We start from the raw sequence: 14086 nt of genomic DNA on the forward strand, positions 1-14086 counted from the left end.
GGCTAAAAAGATTTACGATGCTAATGTTGATGGATGCAAATGGATGGTTAAAATTGAGGAAGACAAAGAGAGACATTTCACTTCTAAACTTAACAAATACTTGAAAATGGAGATGTCAGAAGTCGGAATAATAGGCACACGTGCCTGGGAATATGCATGAATCGTCCTCGTCCCTATCACTTCTGTTCAATGTACTTCATAGTCCTAACGCTCCTATATACCTGCGTGAAAAATTTCAACGCTTATCAGTTCATGGTTGACCTCATCGTTCTAATTCTCAAGGCACTCTCTTAATAGCCATTCACAATTCCTCTTTTTTCTCTAACTCATATAGTGTACATGTGTCTCGACTGTGGAATCATCTCCTATCCACCATCAAAGATGTTACTACATTATCTCTGTTTAAATCACGTCTGAAGAAACATCTCCTTTCTCTTCCTTAATCTCTTCTCCTTTCCTTTTTCCTCTTTTTTCTTTTTTCCCATTGAGTAATAGTTATGATTTAAGGTAATTTATAAATAAATACGTTTATCAACAATATTTTGATTTTGTCCAAATTTTTGTACACTGGACTGGATTCAACTCCCCGGGGAGCTGTTTATATTAACATATTACAACAGAGATGAAGAACATTTAAGATAAGGTAATATAGAAGTCTAGGTATCTACAGGGCTTATTATTGTTGATAAATCCACCTGGTCCATGAAGAAGTATAGAAATTGAAAAAATAACATTTTTAGGCATTGCCTAGTATGTAGGTGAAATAATTCAATTAGATGAATCTCATCCGCCTAAATAAAGGTTTTAGCTCCTTAACTTCACAAACATCAACAGATAAAAGAATTGAAGGAATATAGATGTTCAAATATGGGCAGAATGGTGAATGTTGCACAGTGTGTGAAGTGGCCACTTAAACTAGCCATTGACAGGTCATTAGCCCTGTAGATGCCTAGAGATCTATATTACCTTCTCTTCAATGTTTTTCATCTCTGTTGTAATATGTTAAATACGTTTATTCCTATTGTTATATATCTTTAGCTTTTCATCTTTATTTTCTATTAAATATGTTATGTAACTTGAATTATAAAAATAAAACTTTTATTTTATTGGCTAGTTGGAAGAAATTGCGATTTGGCAATAAGCCCGCCAATGTACAAAAAACATTATGTACAAAAAGTTTAATATATAAATAAATGAATGACGGGGAAGTGAAGTCTGTATGCAAAGACAGAGTAATATGGCGTTTTATCCTCTTTGCTTACCGGAGGAAACAGCGTGATTGTTTGTGTTTCGTTAATTTTTGTAAAAAAATAGATCATATACTAGCGAACCCGACAGACGTTGTCCTGCCCGAACGGAATTGAATTTATTATTATTTTAGTGTTACCAAAAATCCAATAAAAAGAAATAAATGGGTAGAAATTATAAGGAATTTAATGAATGAATCTGATTGAGATCCACAAAAAACTAATGCTGTTTGTAAACAATCAAAAACAAACCTTTTTTACACAAAAAAACATATTTTTTTTGCGAATGCATTCTCCTCGAATGCAACCCTTGTGGATCGATGAATAAAACATTTATGCTCCTAACTTATTTTTTAAATATTCGATTAAATATTTTAATATCTACGAACACTCACAGCGCAAAGATCTATATTTTTCTGAAAACCGCACGTAAATCGGTTAAGCCGTTTAGGAGGAGTACGCTGACATCACACGTACAGAGTAATTATATATATAAAGATCAACGCTAGAAAATAAAAAGTTACCATGCGACATCTAGCAACTTGGCAAGAGCCAATTCAAGTTTATTTCTTCTTCTTTTTTAGGTAATACAAACATCTCATACATACTTTTTATTTTGGCGAGATTCCTGCAAGATTTAAATAAAAATTAGATGTGCAAGATTCTTAATTTATTAAAAAAAATGATAACATTTAATTGCCTCTTCTATAAAATTGCGACTTGTCGCTGGGTATTTTTTTCCTTACCAGCGTCGATTCATACAATTATCGCTGGATTTGATTGCGCTAGCGATATTGCGAAGATAATATAATTTTATATAAGTGGAAAGAAAAGTCGTAATAACACAATTATCTTACCTACTAAAGTTATAGCCAAATAAAGTTTTAAAATGCGTTCATTACGCGCCCCGTTGACAGATAAATGTTACAATTATTGAAAGAATTCAAGCCACGTACAAAATCTCTTGTTCTCGTCGCCATTTTAATCCAGAAAAATGACTCCAATTCCACTCGTTAAAAATGCTAATGCTCTGATTATGAAGTCTGCGAATAATTTAAGTTGTTTTTTTCAAACCGTTGACCCGCTCGAGGAGATGATAAATTTAAAACGAATCACTTACGAATCATTTAACTTGGCCCCAAAATAACTCTGAAAATTTTATTTGCCATAATTCAATTTTGTATGTTTATTTAAATTATAAAACGTAGGCTCATATCACACTATGGTTAAAATCCACACGGCACGATAAAAACACGAATAATGGATTTATATTTATTGAATTATAATCAATTTTTCGACCTCCTAACCAGAAAAATTAGAATTCAAGACATTTATTTGTTTCAAGGAAACCGCGGCCCTGACAACAAAAATACAAAGTTCACAGATAAACCAAAATTATGGGCCACTTATCAAATAAACCATCACGACGTTTCCCCGCAAGGGTAGGCAGAGAGGATAGAATGTATCAGTATCACTCTCACTCACTCCACTTGCACAAAGAAAAAAAATACAACAATAAGAAATAACATATAAAAATATGAAAAGTGTTTTTGTTGTTAACTCGGTCTTTAGATAACCTTTTTGTCAACAAATTCCCACTTAGAGTCCGAATTTTTTTTTTCTTCGTTAAAACATACGAATATTAATATACCTCATGAAAGTATAGAAAAAAAGGAAAACATGTTAAGTTTGTTAAATACAGTTAGATAAAAATCTAATATTATTGCATGAGTATATAAAGGTGTTTTGTGACATTAACTAACAGCAGAGATATCTGGGGTTGAAGTTTTGAACCTTAAACCTTTGATCAGTCAATTGACAATCCTACAACGGGACCACAATCCGGTTTTTCATTTACTTATTGATTTGAAAAAAAATACTAATGCATACAATTTAATAAACTGCCTGATGACCTTAAAAATGAAATGTCGAGTGGTAAATCTCAAAGACCAGAAATGAAGACCTATTTCTTGAATCTTTTTGAAAGTGATAGTTTTTAGCTCAGTTTCTGTGAATAGTCTATATATTGTGTTTTAGGTTTAAATGTTTTTCTTTTCTTTTTTTAATATTAAGTTCACAGAATGTTTAAATGTTTTTATTTTCTTTTTTAATATTAATTTCACAGAATGTTTAAATGTTTTTCTTTTCTTTTTTAATATTAAGGTCACAGATTGTTTGAATGTTTTTATTTTCTTCTTTAATATTAAGTTCACAGATTGTTTAAATGTTTTCTTTCCTTTTTTAATATTAAGTTCATAGATTGTTAAAATTTGTTAAAATTTTTATTGTTTAAATGTATACTATGTATTGTTACAAGAAATGTACTATTTTTTTTATGTACCGTCCCAAATGAGTTTTCTCGTACAACTCCTGGGAATATAATATCATGATATTCATGTCTTATATGTTTTATAATAAATAAAAATAAAATAAAAATACTTAAAACATGATTTGATTCAAAACATTTCTTACCGAATGATCGTGCTGATAAATTGATTGAATCAATGAAATCTGGATTGGTCATTAATATAACAGGTTATCAAGAATATAAAATATAAGTATTTGTGGAGTCAACTGGAAATGGCGGATGTATCAGTATAAAGGCTATCTTCATTGGTACATACCGAGACGGTATGCCTTACTTCTGCACTATATCTATCTACCTCGATATGTTCAACTGACTTGTCATCTCGACGTTATATGATCAAACTCAACCAGTGAATGACCCCGAAAATTTAGTCCGCGTTCCTTACTTAATTAAATTTTAATATAGTTCTCGTTTGTATTTTAAAAAGGCTTCTGTGATCACTTCAAAGAGAAGATAAACTTCCCAATAAATAAATCCCAATTCAAGCGCAAACTGCTTGCGTGAAAATGTTTTTTTAATAATTTTTGACAATCACAAAGACAAAAAGCTTTACTTTCATCCGTAATTATTTACCGAGCGATTATAAAGCCAGCCTTTTTAACGCCCCGATACGTAGGTACACTCAGGTTGTAGTAAAGCAGATGGACAAAATATAAGAACTTAATGTATTTTTTAGACTCGACGTTTTTACGCCTAGATGCCCTTATATGTTAATAGGGCAGAATCTAACCATATTATCTGTGCATTTAGCCGTTTGTTTTCAAAACTGATGGTTATGTCAAAATTTAATTCAACTTCAAAATTTACTTATATCTCTCTCATATTTGAAGACTTTTAAGAAAAAAACTGGCCACCTCAGAACGATTCAAAAGGATATAAATTGTAATTTAAAAAAAAACTGCTAAGAGGAAATTTAAAAAAAAAACTTTTAATGCGTAGATATGTGAACCGTGACGTACTAGACCCGTCGGTACAAACTGATGTACTAACATCAAAACCTAAAGGTGGGGGGGTTAGTAGTGTATCTTTGTAATTGCCCGGGATAACTTATCTTCAGCTTTGACGTCATAATGAAGGTATGTCACTTTAGTGCAAAGATATGTGTACCGTGGCATACGCTTCCCCTTGTTACATATCGATGTACCCACCCAAAATTGAAGGTAGGGGGTCGGTAGTGTATCTTCTTAATTGCTCCCGAGAATTTATCTTCAACCATACGTCATGAAGGTATGAAGTTCTTAGCTTCAATTGTAATCGCGACCCAGATAGATATATGTATACTAGTATACTTGTATTTCTAAAGTTATCATTGCAAAATGCAGATGAAAGGTCGTAAAATATAATTAACAATATTTAATTCCGAAAGATAATAAAAATCATATGTATTAATCTTAAAATATTTGGGCAAATAATTAGAAATAAAATACGTCGGTCCAGGCGAATAAGGAATACGCTCTTCGTGTAAAATAGAACCATAACTCCGTATTTTTGTGTATTTTTATGATGTATTTTTTAAAAAGTATTTTAACATGTCGCACCTTTAGGACGAAAACGACTCAACACAAAAAATATACTTTTAGGGAAATTGCAAAAGAAGAATGTAAATTGTGACACCTTCGTTTTCTTTCGTCGATTGTTTCGAAATTTTCGAAGTTAGCACCAAATTTTGATTTAAAAATTAAATGAATCCATAAAAAAAGCGCATTAAAAATATTTAAGTTCAAACAAGACATTTATTTGATGAGTCATTATAAGATTGAAAAAAAACAAACAAAAGCACTTTGGAAAATGAGATAATGACATAATTTTTATTAGGCCAGATCGGGTCACCAAACACAGGTTTTTATTTATTCACGAAATGACATAAGTAAGTCATTAAGATTAACGGTAACTCGGAACAAAACAATCGCAAAGCTAAATTGGTCGTTTTAAGAATTAAAAAAATAAAGTAATGTTACCATTTGTATTGGAATAAAATTGACTCAACCGGCTTTCGGACACTATATGTTCGTCTGCGTTGCGTCTTTCACACAGCAATATAAACACAACACTTATAACGATGCTTCCGTACTGATACCATAATTTTCTGATGAAACGGTTTTATCCTATATGTTGTATTTATTTAAATGCAGAATGATGAATAATGTTCATTGAAGTCGTTCAATGATCTTAACTCATTTTAAGGTTTTTTTGAGTTCATTCGTTTTTGTTTAAAAGGTGCGATGTGTTGTTTGAACTATGATTATTTGTGAGCTGAAATTACTTTCGTCCATAACGAGCATCATCAACCTGACTTGGAAGGTTGCGCAAGAGTTGACAGCCGACATTGAGGTAGGTATGAAGACTGTTTGTGGATGGCATACGCTTCAAATGTGAAGCGAACATGGGATTATTCGTGATCCATTCAGTATTTGTTGTAAGTCTGCTTGCAACAGCGCATTTCAAAGGAAACCTTTAATTCGGATGCGGGCGAAGGATTTCAAAGTAAAAAAAAACATCAATCGAAGCTATGCTGTATTTGAAAAACCTGCTTTTTCGACTAAGGATCATGATTTTCAGTTCGTTGTAGTGCGATATAAGGAAGAGATAAGAAAAGCAAGGAGGTATTGTCTTCGTCAATCCTTTTTAAAGTTTTGGAGGACTCTTAGTGTAGAGCTGGGTTCCTGATTATAAATAAAATCTTTTATTTTACCGAGTACAAAGATTTTTAAATATTTCATCAATGTTTTGAGCATGTCCAAATGTTTGACAAATTTCCTTCCCAAGGAGTTATTTAGATTTAAATTTGTTGCGACGGAGAGGGTTTTTTTTGGAGACTGTTATATAGAAGTATAGGTATTTACAGGGCTTATGACCCGTGGCCACTTTTCACATTCTGTAATATTCATCATTCTGCTTATGTGTAAAAATCCACATTTCCTAAATTCTTCTATCTATTAACTTTTATGAAGTAAAAAAGCTGAAACCTTTATTATGTGGGTGAGATTCATCCCGCTGAACCAACTTGAAATGTGGATATTTGAACATATGCAAAACGGTAAATATTACTGAGTTTAGTCCATTCTATTAAAGACCTAGGTGTTACTTTTGATACTAAGTTAAATTTCTCACATCTCCAATAAGTTAAAATGTTAGGTTTCGTTATACGTAACACTCAGAATTTTCAAAATATTGAAAAAATCGTAATTTTATTTTGTTGAATTGTAAGATCACAGCTAGAAATGCATCTGCAGTTTGGATTCCTGTTTTTTACTGCAACTCATATGATCTTGAACGAGTACCGAGAAAGTTTTAAAGATATACCTTTTCAATTTAAATTAGGTCTACCTGTGTCAGAAATAAATTATAAATCCCCGATGACTGATTAAAATTGACCATTACTGTCAACTGGAGGACAATAAATAATATATTGTTTATTTATAAATTATTAAATAATAAAATAGATTGCCCCAAACTGTAAACATTAATAATCTTTCCTATTCTACATAGACCAACAAGACTTAATTTTTTGTTCTACAGTCATCATCGTGGTACTAATTATTCATTGAATTCACTAATTATTCGCATGCAGCGACTTGCAAATCAATAAGTGATGATTTAGATTTATTTTATACCACGCCGCTGATGATTAAGTCCTGTGTTTTAAAAAAGAACTAAGAATTAAAAATTCAAATAAGGATTAATGCTTTACTTTTGTTTTAACTCTTTACTTTTGTGTGCATAATTAATTTTTGAATTTATTATTGTTAAATATTAATATTTATATAAACCATGAAGTAAACTTTTTCACTTTCCTTTTAAAGGACATTCTTTTTTTTCTTCTCTTCCTCTTTTTTAAAAACTGCTAATATTTGTTACAGATGTAATATTTATTATTGAATACATAAATATTGTTTACCATTTTATACTTTTCTCGATGTTTTTGTTCTTTTTTTAATATGTTGCTATTTTTTGTTGTATTTTTTTCACTGGTTTTATTGTAATCATGTAAAAGGTTAATAGAACCGTAAATAAATAAAAAGGTGGCAACATAAACCAGCAGATGACAGTTCATAAGCCCTGTAAATGCCTAGACTTTCATATTCCTTTCTCAAAAATGTTTTCCCTCTCTGTTGCAACAAAATTAGATATAATTAACTCCCTAGAGAGGAAATTCAGCAAACATTTGCACATACTCAAAACATCGACGTATAAATTAACTGGCATAAGAAGTATAAAAATTGGAAAATTGTTTTCAGGTGTTGCCCAGTAGTTGTAATGCAGACTACAATTGTCAAATAAATAAATAAAAGTGTTATTTTGGTTTTACGCAAGAACACATTTAAAAAAAAAATTACAAAGTATCTATCAAACTATTAATTTAAAACTCCCTGATATTTTTTTTTCCCTGATTTAAAAAAAATATTTTTATCAGCCTCGTGGTGTAATCAGCGCGTTTACCTGTCATACAAAAGGTATCGGGTTCGATTCCCGACATGATTCATATTAAATATTTATCTAAAAGGGTGTATTCATATTTCATGTTTCATAGTCCCTGGACTGGTACCTGAAGCGTTAGACCGATCAACTCACTCATGTAACAAAAATGATCAAGATACGCTGCAATTGGTGTACCAATGCAGTGCCCTATGAACCATTATGTGCTGAAAGGCAATGATAATAATTTTTTTAAGTACCGATAAACCTATGTACATAATATTTCATGTTAACATTCTTGAACTTTTATCGCTCTACAAAATTATATTTTATAGTTCGGTTATTAAAATAACCAGACTATAAACGTTCCCCTTGCTAATTCCAAAATAATTAAAAATCTTACCCCTTACATTAATAAATTATACATAAATCATAATGTACAGACGTGTTTACAGTATATCAAATATTATTTAGCAGTATCCCCTATATTTAAAAAATATTATTAGAAGGGTGTAACACCTACTCTTATAGACAAATCATGCATCGGAACAACAATCAATTAATTATAATCTCCCCCAAATTCGTTTATGGTTACATTATACACAAAAAAACTTACCTTTTTGTCTATGAATTTATCCAAAATAATATTCAAGTGAGGAACACTAATTAGATGAGTATGTCAAAAGAGTTTTCGTTTGTTTATTTAGGTTGGTAGGTACCCTTTTTTAACAGCTGCAACATTACGTCTAAGTCGCAAAAAAGTTCATATTTCGAACATTTAAACCGCGCGCGCTCCCATGAAATGGTGAGGGGGCGTAACAATCGACATGTAAAGGAGATTCACGCGCGTCTGAACCGCGCGATGTTCGAATCGAGACTGCCGTAGGTACTCGACAAAATGGCGGCTGCGCATTATCCTCTATCTCGGCACTATCCAACTGAATACAACGGGACAAGCGAATAATCCCACGCACCATCTTAAAAAGTGTTCTAAAGTTTCATTTAATAAACGCTGTCATGTTTTGATTGGCGGATATTGATTTTCGCGTCCAGTGTTTAAACAAGTAATGGGCGGATTGAATGTTGGGCGCCATATTTCACCCCTTTCTTCACCTCATTTGCAACCAATTTACTTACCCACATCACATGACGTTGTTAGTGAAATAACTATTTGATATACCCACAAAGCGAGAAAAAAGCTTTTTAAGTTCCCCTATTTAAGGTGTTTTGTACTTTTGGACACGCGACATTGCGTCACTTAATGTTTTGTTACATGTAAAATAAAAATGTAGAGGTATTTTCCTAAAATAAGTTCATACATGCATTTTAAACTAGGGACTATGTTTGAATACAAATATTAAGGTGCTGTAATAAAATTTTACCATGTATTTTTATTGTTATTCATTGTGGCTTGACACGGGCATAGCCTAAAAAGCCTTAATAAGTTCATAAATATTTAATCTTGTAATTTTGAATGAATAAATAAATAAATAAAATAAATAAATGTGACTTATACTTGAATTCCTCACTGTGGTATTATGTATCAGAGAAAATGCACTAAGTCATGTCAATCCACTATTATTTTGAAAAAAAATATTCTGATAATTCAGTTATCATTTATTAACCTTTTTAATAAAATGTAGTAAAATATCAATTTACCATTTTTTCAAGTTGGCTTAGTATTAAGTACAAAAAAATTTCGTTACAAACTTTGAACTTCAACAATCTCTGAAGAAGTAATTTCGACTTAGTGTTTTTTCGCCGAGTACCCACGATATACTCTTTTCATTGAATTGTAAATATATTTACACTTATTTGTTTTTTTTTGGCATTCTGGAACTTCCTCAAATAACTGTCTACCCTTGTAGATAATGCAATTCTGGGACATTGTTTTTTATTTCTTTTCCAGTCTTCATTTTTTAGATCCTCTTGTTGCATAGTTATGAAAGAACTTTTTCTTTTTTTTTTTTAATATCTTTAAACTCTCAAAAGTATAACATTATTTTCGAAATCTGAAATCAAGCAACTGAATACATTACTTAAAGAGTTAGTTTATCAATTTTTATTTTGCCCCTTTAAACTAATTCAACACATGAAAAATAAAAACGCAAGAAAATCTTCATTATGATTCAGAGTTTCAATTTAATCCAATTCGTCAGAAAGCTTCATGTAATGCTGCCTTTAATACCATCCCCTCACGTTTGATTAAATCTCAGACATCCCTTTTGTTATTTATGAAATTAATAAAAACATGCCTTTCTACATAAAGATAAGGATCATAGAGCATTTAGGGACCCTGCGTAGTCTTGGCTACCTAAAACGTTAAATTGAAAATGTTAATGTTCACTTTAATTATGACAAACCGAATGAAAATCATAATATATTTGCTTTAATTTGCACGCATACTATCGCTAAGCTAGCTAGCATAGTTATCAGAATTATTTCTAAATTAACACGAATCTTTTACAATTGGGTTAAGAAAATGAAATTATTTAATCAAATGTTTCATCTATTATGAACTGGCGACAACTTTTAGCAATAATTGACGCCCAGAACAATAAAATCCCCACCCGATTCATTTTAGAAGTCTTGTGGACACTTTTCACATCCGCACATAGAAAAAACAAATTTCAAACATTGATGAACGGTTAATTTTTTTAATTTATTTCAACAGAGAGGGAAAAAGTTTTCGAGAAGAAATTTGGAAGTCTAGGCATTTACAGGGTTTAAAAAATTTTTTTTCTTTTTTTTTTTACTTTTTTATGTTGTCTTAAAATAGTACTAACATAATAAATGACTGTTCTCATATTAACTTATATCTAATTATTATTAAAACATATACTAATTATTAAAATTTCTAAACAATATACGTACACTTAAAAGGAAAACTTCTATAAAGCTAACACGAATAAGATTACTTTTTAAAAACTAACTTATCTGCTAAACACATGTTTTTCAACTGACATTTAAATGAAATAATATTTTTTTTACTCTATAATTTCTAATGGTATTTCCTTATAATATAACTGTACAGCTCGGTGCATCAACGAGTTTTGTGTATTTGTTTTTCTACGAAATGGTAGTCTTACTTCAGGTTTATTTATTGCTTTATGTACGTGTTCACATTGATTAGAAAAAAACCTCCTGAGTCAACTCTTTTGAGGTATAACCATTAACCATTTTATGAACAAAAAACATTACATTAAAATATATTAGTTGACGTATAATTTTACGGCATAATTTTTGCTTGTTTCAGCATCAACTCTATTCTAGTGTATTTATTTTTTCTCAAAATTACTCTCATAGCCATTCTGCAGAACAGTAAGTAATTTTTTTCCCCTCCAGTTGCCAAAAACAAAATACTACTCCAATAATTTCTATTAAAATTTTTTCTCTGATTTTGAATTAACATTAATGGCTTCCAATGCACTTATCCCCGGCAGTGCATCTCAGTATAAAATGTCAATTTGTCTGTCACCCTTAATCTAATTTTTCCGATTCTGATGGTGCGGCGATAGGGTATGTTTGTTTATTAGCTTGTTAGTAAACCAGAAGAACAAGTCCAATCGGGTAACCCAGAGCCTTTGCCACCTTTTCAGTGGTTCTGTTACAATTCATACAGAGTAAAATTTTCACGTTATTTTACCTATTTTAAAAACACCATGTCTCAGACAAAAAGTAAAAATCTTTTTTTACTAAAATCGTATAACTCAAAAGGAAAAACGAAAGACATCCTGAATGAGAGAACCCGATGCCTTGTTAACTATAGAAGCATTGTAAAGGCTCTCGGAAGGCATCCTATGAATGTGGCCCAGATAGCCGAACCACCCCCACTTGATAACAGTTGCCACCAGATGTGGCTGCATCCGTTGTATTTCCTACGTTCCTTGTAAAGTCACTCCATGCCACATACGAAATAATTCCGCTTAGACACCTGCTATCAGAACTCAAGAATTCGCTGCTTGGTAGTTGCTATAATTTGCATCCATAAAATGTTCAGCTATTAGCAGGCTAATGGACAAAGTTTCATATTTACCTTGTTAACCATAAATTTTATTCCAAACAGACTATTGTATGGTATACCTTTAATTATTTTAGCCGCTCACGCAGCTCTTTTCGAAAGGTGTCATTTTCCTTTTTAAGTACACTTCCGATTAGTTGAGACCCAATTAATTACTCACTATACTGAATTTTTTTGTTCCTGTAATGTACATTATTTTTTAATTTATGGTTTTTGCTCAGCAACCAAAGAAGCCCAATTATGGTGATGCTTCTTTCCCCCCTCCGGCAAATACACGTGGACCGGACTATCTTCTAGGAATTTAGCAAACAACATGTGTTTGCACTTGTGCGATTCTGCGACAGTGACTAGTGACTACCGAACATCTACGAAAGCTACCCTTCGGATATTTTTATCTGTTATGCTATCCATAGTGTTGAAGTGCTTTATCTGTTTAGTTTTTTATTGTTTACTTTTTAGCACGAACACTTTACAAATTTACTATTATGCTCAATGTTTGTTTTTGTAAATTTATTGATAATTTTAAGTTTCCAGAATTTCACTTGTCCATGCATTTTGTAGCTGCAAGACGATTAGTAATCTAGCTTCAATTGGTAAATGTTATCAACTATCAAATATCCAAATTTAGTCAATGAGGTCTAGAATTCCAACAGTCTATGCGCTCAGTAGCTGCTAGACTTGTTATCTAACTTCTATTTTTATAAATTTGTTTTTTATATAATTTTTTTAAATATCACTAAATCTCTAAACTTTATTGTCAAATAAAAAATATAAATAGGGGCTAGATTTCTTATTGTCTATGCGCTCTATAGCTGCAAGACGTGCTGTAATCTAGCTCCTGTATATCATAATTGGAGACGAGGAACAAGAATCCCAACCGTTCATGCGCTCTGTAGCTGCAAGACGTGGTGGGCTATTTATTTATTGTGCAGCGCCCTTGAGGTGATTTTCACAAAAACGGCGCTATATAAATTATTCAAATATGTATATATTCATTATTTTTCTAAGCCTTACACTAGAAGGGCCGCCGATATGATCGGACTCCTTTAGATGCTTTGATCAGATTTTGTGCTCCAGTGGCTAGTGTTGCGGACTCACGAATAATAGGTCTGTGGTGCGAATTCCACACTACCCCAACTAGATTTCCTTTTTTCAAATATCGTGTTATTTACAACTTGTTGAAAATATACCTGGAATCGAATTATTTGGGTGGATCATGAGAACGCATCAATGTTAAAAAAAAACAAAAACGAGGGTATACAATTTTTGTTTCTAAATTTGTTGCATCAGAGAGGGAAAACACTTTTGAGAAAGGATATGTAAGTCTAGGCATTAACAGGGCTTTTGACCTGTCACTGGCTGGTTGAAGTGGCCACTTAACACACTCTGTAACATTCACCTCTGTTGCAACATATTTAGATCTGAATAACTCCATAGGGAGGAAATCCAGCCAGTCTGCAAACATTTGGACAACATTGTTGGATTTTTGTTTCAATCAGCCAATTCACAAGTTTTCGATGCCCCTTACAAACTAACATTGCAAATAAAGAAAAAGGTGCACATCCGTTTCTAAGTCGAGCATGTGGACATCACCATTTGCCTCCAGGAGACCCTATCGCCAGCTAGCACTCTTGTCTTCTCCCACGTCAATCCAGCGCCCCTTAGTTATATTATAAAAGTATTAAAATTACGAGCAGTTTTCTTTTAAACTTATTTTTTTCTGAGACATTCATCTACACGCAACTCAATCTTTAGGTGATAGTGCTGACTATATGCAAATTTCGTATTAAATTTTACTGAGCACAAATCGATTCAACTGAGTAAAGAGTACTACGAGAGCTTTCAAAGTCTTATTTTTTTGCAATTAACTCTTAAAAAGCTGTGCTATAAAATTCCTTTACACGTGGTGGTGATGTAACATCGTGTTATCTCATGCAAAAGACAGAATATTTTGGAGTTAAGAAAGTAAAGAAAAAACGCAAAGCCATTTTGTTAAATAATTCATTTCCTGTTATTAATAAAAAAAAGGATATA

General features: G+C 31.8%; 1 protein-coding gene across 1 annotated transcript in view; it reads right to left on the minus strand.

Moving 5' to 3' along the window:
• LOC148280819 (uncharacterized) overlaps positions 1 to 8980 on the minus strand; it is a 101306-nt gene extending 92326 nt beyond the window's left edge. Inside the window, exon 1 of the mRNA XM_088227732.1 lies at positions 8648 to 8980. The gene's annotated coding sequence lies outside the window, so the exon portion shown is untranslated. The remainder of the gene's footprint in view (positions 1 to 8647) is intronic.
• Between the last annotated feature and the right edge of the window lie 5106 nt (positions 8981 to 14086).

This window comes from Micrasema longulum, unplaced genomic scaffold, assembly GCF_059751315.1.
Source record: "Micrasema longulum isolate JH-2025_06_02 unplaced genomic scaffold, ASM5975131v1 h1tg000532l, whole genome shotgun sequence".
NCBI lineage: Eukaryota > Metazoa > Arthropoda > Insecta > Trichoptera > Brachycentridae > Micrasema > Micrasema longulum.